Source organism: Lolium perenne, chromosome 3 (assembly GCF_019359855.2).
Source record: "Lolium perenne isolate Kyuss_39 chromosome 3, Kyuss_2.0, whole genome shotgun sequence".
In the NCBI taxonomy this organism is placed as follows: Eukaryota; Viridiplantae; Streptophyta; class Magnoliopsida; order Poales; family Poaceae; genus Lolium; species Lolium perenne.
The window spans coordinates 198103492-198115197 of record NC_067246.2 but is presented as its reverse complement, the minus strand read 5'-3'; the positions used below and the strand labels follow the sequence as shown (position 1 = coordinate 198115197).

The window sequence follows — 11706 nt, the reverse complement described above, 5'->3', positions numbered from 1 at the left end:
GGTTCGTTGACGAACTGGGGCAATCCTTCGTGGACACCCGGAACTAAGATGTTCTTCTCATAGAACCATCCGGCGTTCCAATACCGGACAGATTCATGGGAGTCATGGGGCGGATACATACGACCAGGCCGGAGCATAAAGGTCATGCTCCCACAGTTCACCATGGCCTTGTCCTTCGTTTCTTTATTCACCCGGAAGAAGAATTGCCACAATCGGACATCTGGTCGGATTCCGAGATGCCCTTCGCAGAGTGTTGCGAAGTTGGAAAGAAGGAGATATGAGTTTGGACAGATGTTGTGGGGCTGAAGTCCGTATGTGTTGAGGATGGAGAGGAAAAATTCCGAACAGGGGAGCGATAGACCGCGCTCGACCCAAGTTTTTGTCATGACCCTTTCGTCTGCATCAGGCTTGGGGACGTCGGAGTCACGCATGAAGCTCCAATGTGAGGAGATCATGCCCTCGTTCTGGAGCTCCCTAAGCTCTGCATCCGTGATTTCACAGGGCCACCACTGACCTCTTTCACCTTCGCGGATCCGGGCCTTGGAAGCAAATGGTGGCAAGTATGCAATGGGATCCAGAAACAAATGGTGGCAAGTATGCAATGGGATCCGGGCAGATTGGTTCTAATGTGCTGGGTTCCGGGCTATTCGGAGAACTACCAGTACAGTTTGGTGAACCATGTGACATGCTTCCGGCTGCACCCATGCAAAGCTAAATTGAGTAACCGGATCTACACTAGTCTTTCTTCTACAATGCCGGCGCACGTACCGTTAATGGCGCGGTGGTCCTACGGAGCTCCAGTGAAGTGAAGGTCGCCGGACTTGAAGCGAACTCCACCGTTTGACCACGATTCGGCGGCGGGGAAGATTTCCCGTTCAACCATAACGATCTTGGTGCGAAAGGAGGCGTGGAACGGCGGCAAGGGAAGCTTTCTGTGGGAGAGCTCGCTGGAGTCGAGATCTGATGGGTGGCGCGGCGCGAGGAGGAAGAAGAAGAGGGTGAGACGGTGAAAGAATGAGAAGTTACCGCGCGTAGGGGTATTTATAGACCTCACGCGGAGACTCGTGTTTCGGATCCGACGGCGGAAACTGAACGGTCGCACCGTTGGATGCATGACACGTGTCTTAGGTTAAGAGCGGTGAAACGGCGTGGAGGTAACTTAAACTGTGCACTCCCGAATTATCCGGCTAAGAGATTCACATCTCCGAAAATTTAGCGCGGGCAAAAAGGAAGTTGTGCGCGGGAAAAGTGGAAAATCTGCTACGTTGCCATTACTGAAGAACAAGAGATTTCCGAGAAGATGACATCGGAAACAAGGAAGTTTTTGAAGCTCTTCAAGATTCTCTTCGGATCCGAGCTGAATGAAGTCGGAGGAATGATGAATCTCGGAGAACTTCGGGGGCTACTGTTGTGGGTATACTTTATGGGTATATCAACGGCATGGCCTAGATCCGGCAAGCCCGGGTGGCCCACAGATGGTGATGTGGCATGTGGCCCATCGGGCGGCCCAGTTGCTGTAGATCCTGAAGGATGAAGTCTAGCCCAGGAACAGGAAGCCGGATCCCAACCGACCTACGAAGGAGGCCGGATCCGTGGAAGCCCATGAAGTATCCGGATTAGCACCGTCCTGATGGAAGGCGGATCCTTGACGTACACGGCAAGATATTGTACCGTAGTTAGGCAATTTGTATTCCGGCTAGGACTCTCCATGTAAACCCTAGATCCGTGCGCCTTTATAAGCCAGATCCCAGGAGCCCTAGAGGCACAACCACAACTTATTGTAACAACACGAAAGTGCCCAGATAATTCCAGACAAGCAGCAGTAGGCCTTGCCATCGTGTAGGTGATCCGAAGCTGGGTAAATCGCGTACCACCATCCCGTGTGCACTTCGCCCTATGGCCCCTACTTTTTCTCCCCCTCGTGAGGATCCCTCCTCCGAGGTACCGTCGAATAGGCAACAACAGGCGGTGCGCAACACCCAGCCACCACTCCCATGCACCGTCGAGGCCGAGCCGGAGAGGAGAGCAAAGGGAGGAGGGCCAGCACAACGTCCCAGCGGCGGAGACCATCCCCTAGCCGGCCGCCTTCCTCCCTGAAGCCGTGCGCGGGGGCCCAAGAGCAGCTCCCTATCGCCCCCATCACCGGCGCCGCACAGCCGTGGCCGCCTCCAGGGGCGACGAGAAGGGGAGATGAGGTTGGGGGAGGTGGCGGTGGCACGATTTAGGGTTTTCTTCCCCGGTCGCCTAGAGGTGGAACGCGAGGGAGAGAGAGAGAGAGAGAGAGAGAGAGAGGGGGAATCCCAATCTCTTTTCTTCTGTTTAAATGTGACCCCCCAAAAACCGCTCCCAGCTGTCTTCTTCTGAAGACGAGGAGGTCGTGTCCACCGTTGCATTATGGGAAAATTGGCCAGGAGACACCATTATTTCCAGTCATTTGCCCAAACACACCGCTAAACCATGTCTTTGCTTAGTACCATTATACTTTTGTGGCCATTTTCCAAAACACACCGTATTACCTAAAACGGAAAACTTTGACTTTTCTCAGACGAGATTACCATCTTGCTCTTTGAAAAATATGCCTACAGTTTTTTCTTTCCAAATAGTTTTCTTTTCCTGCCCACGAGGGGGATGAACTAGGCATGAAGGGGACGAAGCTCAACAACGACGAAATCTTGCGCCGCTCCACCGCGCGGGTGCCCTGCTGTCGGCGTCCCAACGCCGACTATCTCCGCCGCTAGGGATGCCTCCGTTGTCCGCCCACTCCCGCCTCTGCGTCACCCCTGTCAAGCATGGCCGGACATGCCCCAATATCGACCGGCGTGCCAAGGTGCAGCGCCCCCATTGTAAAGTCTGGTACCAGGCGTTCTCAGCGGGACCTGCACCGAGCGTTCTCGCTTGCAGAAACCAGCTCCCTCGCGCAGTCACGCTTGACCAAGTTCCTGCCAGCTGCCAGGGACGGCGGCTTGTGTTGATATGTGCAACCTCTATTGACACAGAAAAAATTTAGTTAGAGAAAACAAAATATTCTAAACCGGACACAGGAGATGTATAGTGTGTTTTGGCAAATGTACCACCAAATTTAGCAAAATGCTTGCTGTATAACTGTTGGTGTATCTGTTGGGTTGTCTTCTTGTTCTCTGTTGTGACCCATCTGGCCCGGCCCATTCGTGACCTATATAAGGTGCTTCTATCTCTGTAACCCTAAGAGGAGAGAGTTTCTCCTTGTAGCCTCTTTCTACCGCAGGTTAGGCCCTCACCTCTGCCCACATGGTATCAGGGCAAGGGGCAGTGAGGGCAACGATGGGAAGGACTGCTGATCTGGAAGCCTAGTCTGCTGTGGCAGCTAGGAGGAAGAGGAAGAGGAAGGGAGTAGGCTGTTGCGGTGGCTGGGAGGAAGAGGAAGGGAGCAGGCTGCTGCGGCGGCAAGGAGGGGAAGGCAGTGACAAGTAAGGAGATGAAGAGGGCATCCTACGGGTAAGCCCTTTGGTGTTTCTGAGAGGTTAGTTTGGTGTCAAGCATGGGGGACAACGGGGAGTTGGCCAAGGCTCTGGAGAAGCTAGCATAACTTATCACTACCAAAGGAGATGGGAGGAGGATCTGCTGGTGGGGAGCAATCGTTCCCCATACAGACATCGGTCAGAAACTTGAGCTGTCGGCGAATGAAATCAAGTTGGAAGGAGTGGCCAACTATCTCCGGTGGTCAAGGAGGGCGCTGTTGATTTTGAACTCGAAAGGGTTGGATGAACGTGTGAGTGGTGAAGCTGCAGAACCAACAGACAAGACCACTCCGAAATGGAAAAAGTGGAATGCCATAAATTCTCTAATTGTGGCATGGTTGCTTAACTCTTTGGTTCCTAACATTGCTGCTTCTGTAGAGGCACTCACAAAAGCTTCATGGGACACCCTATCAAATCTCTATTTTGGAAAGGGGAACATTATGTTGATTGCTGAGATTGAGGATAAAGTGCATGACTTGGAATAAGGAAACAAAACTGTGATGGCATATGTGGCTGAGTTGCAGCATCTTTGGGGAGATTTAGATCATGTTGATCCTCTAGAAATTGCCCATGGGGAATGTGTGAGTGCTGCTGCAAGCTGGATTGAACGTCGGCGAGTCATGAAGTTCTTGAAAGGTCTTAATCAAGATTTTGAGGGGAGAAGGGCTGCTTTAGTGCATCAAACCACTACCCCTTCTCTCAAAGAAGCCATTGCAGCTATGTCCAGAGAGGAAGTGCGTCTGAATATGACAAAGGGAAGCGATTATGTCCCTCATCCGACCTTCTACACAACCGAGAGACAAGAGATGAGAGACTGCTATACTTGTGGACAGAAGGGACACTTAAAGCATCAATGTACCTCCTTTTCTACACCCAGTAGGGGGAGAGGAGGATACACACATGATATAGGAAGCTACAGAGGAAGAGGTGATGGCAGAGGTGGTGGACAGTCATATGGACATCAATATGGTAGAGGTGGTGGACATCAGTATGGCAGAGGTGGTGGACAGCCATATGGACATCAGTATGGCAGAGGTGGTGGACAATCATATGGACAACAATATGGCAGGGGTGGTGGAGGGCAGCACACTATATCACCCAAGACACATATGGCAGCAGCTTCAGAGCCAACTACCAGTACCTCTCAGGGACAATCAAACGAAGAAGGACAAAATGAAGCAACCTTTGGGAACTTTGCTCACTATGTCTACAAAGATGAAGGTAATATTGATACATTTTCTATAGCCACTCATAATGCTAATTCAAATTGGATTCTTGATTCTGGAGCAACCTTTGGGAACATGTTACTGGGAATATTAGTGAGTTTGACTCTTATACTCAGTATGCTCCCACACATAGAGGTACTATCCAAACAACAGATGGCACAACACAATCTATAAAAGGGGAGGGTTCGGTGCAATGTACACCCAACATAAAATTGTCATCAGTTCTACATGTTCCTGCTTTTCCTGCTATCTCTAAGTGCCTTGATTGATCAGCAGGACTACCGTATAATAGTTGATAGATATATGTGTTTAATTCAGGAAAGGAAGAGCAACAAGAAATTGAGACTGCAACCAGGCATAGAGGTCTTTGGCACATAGATCGTGGCAAGATGGGGCATGATGCTAGTTCTGTGCTTGCTGCGATTGTTGGAGGAAAGGAGAGTATGGCACTAGTTCATCATTGTCGAGTGGGCCACATGGCGTTTGATAAAATGTTTCGAGTTTTTCCTGATGTAATGGATGGAGTGGACAAAACCAAATTATGTTGTGATGCCTGCGAATATGCTAAGCATACGACAACCTCTTATGTTAGTAGAGGGATCAGAAGTGTATCCCCATTTGTGTTAGTGCACTCGTACTTTGTGACTTTTATTGACTGCTATTCCAGAATGACTTGGATTTATCTTATTCGTCACAAAGATGAAGTATTCACTTGTTTTTAGAGTTTTTGTGCCTATGTGAGAAACCAATTCGAACTGATAATGGTACTGAATATATCAACAAAACTTTTGCTGCTTCTCCCCAGAATGGAGTTGCTGAGCGGAAGAATAGGCATATTCTTGAAGTGGCTCGATCTCTTATGTTTACCATGAATGTTCCCAAATTCTTATGGAGTGAGGCAGTTATGACTGCTACGTATTTGATCAACAGAATGCCTTCAAAGATTCTAGGTATGCAGTCTCCTTGCCAACTCCTTCTAAATAACAATGACTTTGTTGTACCACCCAAACTCTTTGGCTGTACATGTTTTGTAAGGGATCACAGGACATCTGTTGGCAAGCTAGATCATCGGGATATCAAATGTATCTTTATTGGCTATTCCTGCAGACAGAAGGGTTACAAGTGTTGGAGTCCCACTGACAGGAGAACATTTGTAAGCATGGATGTTACGTTTCGCGAGTCAGAACCATTTTATGATGATGAGAGTGATCTTAGTGGCTTGTTCCAGGGGCTTGACCATCTTGTTGATGAGCAACAACAAGGTGGTGATCAAGAGCAGTAAGATGGTGACCAACAGCAACATCAACAAATTCCTATTGTTGCGGAGATTCCTGCAATTCCTGGTACACCTACACCACCTAGACCCGTACCACCACAAAGATGGCTCAGAATTCACTTGTGTACTCTAGAAGATAAGTACAAAGGGAACAAGTAGATGCACTGGAGGAGCAACAAGACTAGGGGTAGGGGGAGCAACACATTGGACCTGAAAATCAAGGAAGCAAAAGTGTAGATTCTACCGAGGAGAATCAATCTCCAGACTGAGTCCAATAATAGTCTAGACTTGCCAATTGCAATAAGGAAATGGATAAGGAAACTTGCCCCCCCCCCCCCCAAAGCGACTTAGTTATGATGACTATGATGTAGGAAATTATATTTCTTACGAGGCATTGTCACCTCTTTTCGGGCTTTTGTTGCTTCGCTGCAAACTGTATCTGTTCCTAAGGATTGGAAGGCGGCTAGGTTGGACCCGAGATGGTGCAATGCAATGATGGAAGAATTAGAGGCTTTTAAAAAACATGGGAGTTGACATATCTCCCTGAAGGAAAGAATACAGGTGGAGAGGTATAAGGCAAGACTTGTGGCAAGAGGATATAGTCAGACTTATGGCATTGACTATGATGAGACGTTCGCACCAGTGGAAAAAATGAGCACCGTCAGAATATTAATCTCTTGTGCAGCAAATTTTGGATGGCCCTTGCATCAACTTGATGTCAAATATGCATTTCTGCATGGTGATCTTCAAGAGGAGGTGTATATGGAGATGCCACTAGGATTTGTCAGACCTGAAACTAAAGGGAAGGTATGTAGACTGAAGAAATCTCTATATGGACTCAAACAATCTCTACGGGCCTGGTTTGACAGGTTTAGACAAGTGGTGTGTGGCATGGGATATGGTCAATGAAATGGAGACCATACCTTATTTTACAGACATTCTGAGCAGAAAATCACTATCCTTGATGTGTATGTTGATGATATTGTTATCACGGGAGATGATGATGTGGAAATCGCAAAACTGAAAGGATGCTTGAGTCAAACCTTTGAGGTGAAAAATTTGGGAAAACTTAAATACTTCCTTGGAATAGAAGTCGCAAGATCGTCAAAAGGGGTATCACTATCTCAAAGAAAGTGTACATTGGATCTCTTAGATGATATGGGCATGCTGGGGTGCCGAGTGGCTTCAACGCCTATTGACCAAAATAATAAAATCACAGCAAAGTCTGGAGAACCCATAGACAAGGAGAAATATCAAAGACTTGTTGGAAGACTAATATACTTATGCCACATGAGACCAGATATATCATTTGCAGTCAGTGGCGGAGCTGTAACAAAAATTCTGGGCGGGCCAGGCTACAGGAAACTGTTTATTTTTTCCATAAACGTTGGCTTTTTTGGGCTGGCCCAACAAGAATAACGAAGGATGGACCAAATGCTGGGCGGGCCACGGCCCGGGATGGCCCCAACGTAGCTCCGCCCCTGTTTGCAGTGAGTGTAGTGAGTCGCTATATGCATGACCCGAGGGATGGACACTTGGAAGCAACTCAAAGAATCTTGAGATACTTGAAGGGCACTCGGGGAAAAGAATTGTGGTTTAAAAGTAATGGACACCTAAATATAGATGGATATTGTGATGCAGATTGGGCTAGCTGCTTAGATGATCGAATATCCACCTCAGGGTATTGTGTTTTTGTTTGAGAAAATTTGGTGTCATGGAGAAGTAAGAAACAATCTGTTGTCTCGAAATCAATAGCCGAAGTAGAGAACAAAGCTATGTCACAGGCCTGGGTGAAATGTTGTGGGTACGAAACCTTCTAAGAGAGCTGAAAATTTTAAGGCAAGGAAGATTGAAAGTGTGGTGTGATAATATGTCTGCCATAAACATAGCAAACAACCCTGCTCAGCATGAGCAAACTAAACATGTGGAGATAGACAGATTCTTTATTAAAGAAAAGATTGATGCAGGGATTATCTCATTGGCTTATGTGAGATCAGGACAACAAGTGGCAGACTGTTTAATGAAAATACTGGGATCAAAGGAGTGTAATCTTGCATGTGCCAAGATGGGGATGATTGACATTTATCACCCATCTTGAGGGGGAGTGTTGGATAATTGTTGGTGTATCTGTTGGGCTGTCTTCTTGTTCTCTGTTATGGCCCATCTGGCCCAGCCGTCGTGACATATATAAGGTGATTCTATCTCTGTAACCCTAAGAGGAGAGAGTTCCTCCCTGCAGCTTCCTTCTACCTCACGTTGGGGCCTCACCTCTGCCCACAATGCTAAACTTTCCGTATTGGGCTACATGGTGTGTCTTGATAAATGTATCACAAAAGTATAATGATACTGGGCAAAGACATGTTTTAGTGGTGTGTTCGGCAAAGGAGTGAAAATTATGGTGTCCCTAAGCCAATTTTCCCTTGCATTAATGCTACGATTATGATCATTCTAGAACATTTTTCTTTCATTTCTGAACGATTCAAATGATAATCCTTGCCATGTGTAAGGTATAATGCCACTATGGGATATTATGTGTTGAACTTTTGATTCAAGAACATTTCTCCTTGAACCTTACAAGAAAAATAAAATGTAAGAGGGCAAGACGTTTCCAAAATTTGTCTTGCAAATAAAGAATTTCCTGAGAACTTTGCATGACAAATACAGCTGTTCTCGGTTGAAATAATCTGATCTGGAAGCAAATGCTATACTTTTGTCACAGTGAGAACGCAAATTTGTGTTTTGCTACCTAAAAACTATAGAGATTGTCAACTTGTACTTTCGTTTTTTGTACGGGTCAAGCCCAGGCTCTAGGCTGACAAACATCACGAAGTAGCCATGAAACTGCAACCACATGGTGGGTAGCCATCGTCCTGTGTCGCCCCTTTCTTGTCTTCCACTAAGACCACTAATATCGCAAACGGAGCTGAGGAGCGAGGCATTGACCGTGTGGTATGGTGGATCGACATATCCACATGACACACCATCAATTATAGTGCAAGGACCTTAAACAAATGGCCACTGGTCCTAGTGACACATTCTATATATTCAGAGTTACCCCAAGCATTACCAGTGGCAATCAAGTCCAAGTGCGCTTCACTGTTTTCTATCATTCCTTCTCGCTCCCACTTCTCTGTGGAGAAATGGTTCCAGAATCGTTGTTGGGTCCAGTTTCTGTACCATGGAGCTTCCTGATCTGCGGTCTCTTTGGCATGGTGCTTCTGTGGCCAACCATCCGACTGCTAGAGCAGCTGTGGTGGCAGCCAAGGCGGCTCGAGCGGGCTCTTCGTGCCCAGGGTCTCCGCGGCACATCTTACCGTTTCCTCATCGGCGATGTCAAGGACTACGGCCAGCAAAACAAGGAGGCGTGGTCGAGACCTTTGCCGCTGCGCTGCCACGACATTGGCGCCCACGTCATGCCTTTCCTCTATAACACCGTCGAGGAGCACGGCAAGCCGTGCATCTCCTGGTTTGGTCCGATTCCTAAGGTGACTATCACCGATCCTAACCTGGTCAGGGAGGTGTTGTCCAACAAGTTTGGCCACATCGAGAAGCTCAAGTTCCCAACATTAACGAAGCTCCTCGCCGAAGGCGTAGGGAACTACGAGGGCGAGAAATGGGTCAAGCACAGAAGGATACTCAACCCTGCTTTCCATGTGGAGAAGCTCAAGGTATCTGCTGGCTGGTGTTAACTTTTTCGTGTCGTCATAATTACTTTACATCTACTTTTGATACTTTTGTGAATTAACTATCTGTCATGACGATTTATCTGCTTGCATAATCTACAGCTCATGCTGCCTGCATTTTCTTCGTGTTGTGAAGAGCTTGTTAGCAGATGGACACAATCCCTCGGTCCTGATGGCTCGTGGGAAGTGGATGTCTCCTCAGAGCTCCAGAACCTCACCGGAGATGTCATCTCGCAAACCGCATTTGGTAGCAGTTATCTGGAAGGAAGAAGGATTTCTCAACTGCAGTCCGAGCAGATGGGGAGATTCATGGCAGCCATTTATACGATTATGATACCTGGTTACATGTCAGTTCCTACTTTTTTAAATTTTGCATGTGATTTACTACTTACTACTTAGTACTAATCAAAGTTCATTAGCACTCGGTTCCTAGGCTCCAATGACATTGTTCAGGCTGGATTAAGCAATCTCATTTGGTTCAGTTTTTCTCTCAAATATTTAGGGTCTCGTTTCTTAATCAAATTAACCATAATTTTGTTCACCACTTTGTTTTATTAGCAGAGTAAGCATTAGCTTCGCTGTTTGTAGTTACTGAGACCGTGGCGTGTATGTGTCATTACCAGGTCCTTTCCTACCAAAAATAACCGAAGAATGCATCAAATTAATAACGAGATCGAGAACATTCTAAGAGGCATAATTTTGAAGAGGATGCAAGCTGTGCAGGAAGGAGAGAGTACAAAAGATGACTTACTCGGATTACTACTGCATTCAAACATGACAACCACAGATGAAAATGGTAAATTCATCCTGGGAATGTCAACAGAAGAAGTCATGGAGGAGTGCAAGTTGTTCTATTTTGCAGGAATGGAGACAACATCAGTACTGCTTACATGGACAATGGTTGTACTTAGCATGCACCCCGAGTGGCAGGACCGTGCAAGGGAAGAGGTTCTTGGCCTATTTGGAAAGCATAAGCTTGAATATGAGGGTGTCAATCGGCTCAAAATCGTAAGTACCAGGCGAAATTGTTAGATTTGTTGCCATGAGATTTAATAGAGGTGCAATTAATATCTTACTAATATGTGTTGTGCAGGTGACAATGATTCTTTACGAGGTTCTTGTACCCACCAGCTCCTGCCCTCACCCGAAAGACATACAAGGAGATTGAGATTGGAGGCATCACATACCCAGCTGGTGTGGTCTTCGAGCTGCCTGTGTTGTTCATCCACCATGACCTAGACATCTGGGGAAACGACGTTCACGAATTCAGACCAGATAGGTTTGCGGACGGGGTCTCCAAGGCCTCCAAGGAACCAGCTGGTGCGTTTTTTCCATTTGGTTGGGGTCCACGTATCTGTATTGGTCAGAACTTTGCGTTGTTTGAGGCCAAGATGGCCTTGTGCATGATCCTTCAACGCTTTGAGTTTGAGCTCGCGTCCTCGTATACCCATGCGCCACATACTGTTATGATGATGCGCCCGATGCATGGTGCCCAGATTAAGTTCCGGGCTATATCTTTGTAATAGTCATATATACGCTACCTATATTTAGTATAGCCTTTGCTTGTTGGCCATGTAATATGATTTTAGTTACATCCTTCTTTTGATAATAATACAGTCCGACAGGAGCATAATAACCCAACTTTCTAGTCTTTGTCCAACGGTTGCCACAGACATGTGTTTTTTTATTCATAGGGGGATTCTCCCGTTTTCATTTCAAAAACAAAACAATAAAGTTCATAGAGAAAGTACAGCTACAAGCCATAAGTTCTAGCAGCCGTGTTGCGTTGAATCAGGTTTCCAAGCACTACCAAAGGCGATATAAAATTAAAAACCCTGCCCACATTATTACATAAAAACATGGATTGAAACCACTTCCAAAGCTGACTTGCATCCAAAAACCTAAAACTAAATATCAATGCTAAGAACTCGGAAACAATAGGTCATCCAACCTTCCCAAAACCCTAGAGCTTTAGTGTAGAGCTTGTTTTATGCAGGACTATCACCTGAGAGATAACCCCTCAT

General features: G+C 46.6%; 1 pseudogene; it reads left to right on the top strand.

Annotated features, from left to right (window-relative positions):
- The first annotated feature begins 8994 nt into the window (after positions 1-8994).
- On the top strand, positions 8995-11342 carry LOC127343029 (cytochrome P450 CYP72A616-like; annotated as a pseudogene).
- The last annotated feature ends 364 nt before the right edge of the window (positions 11343-11706 follow it).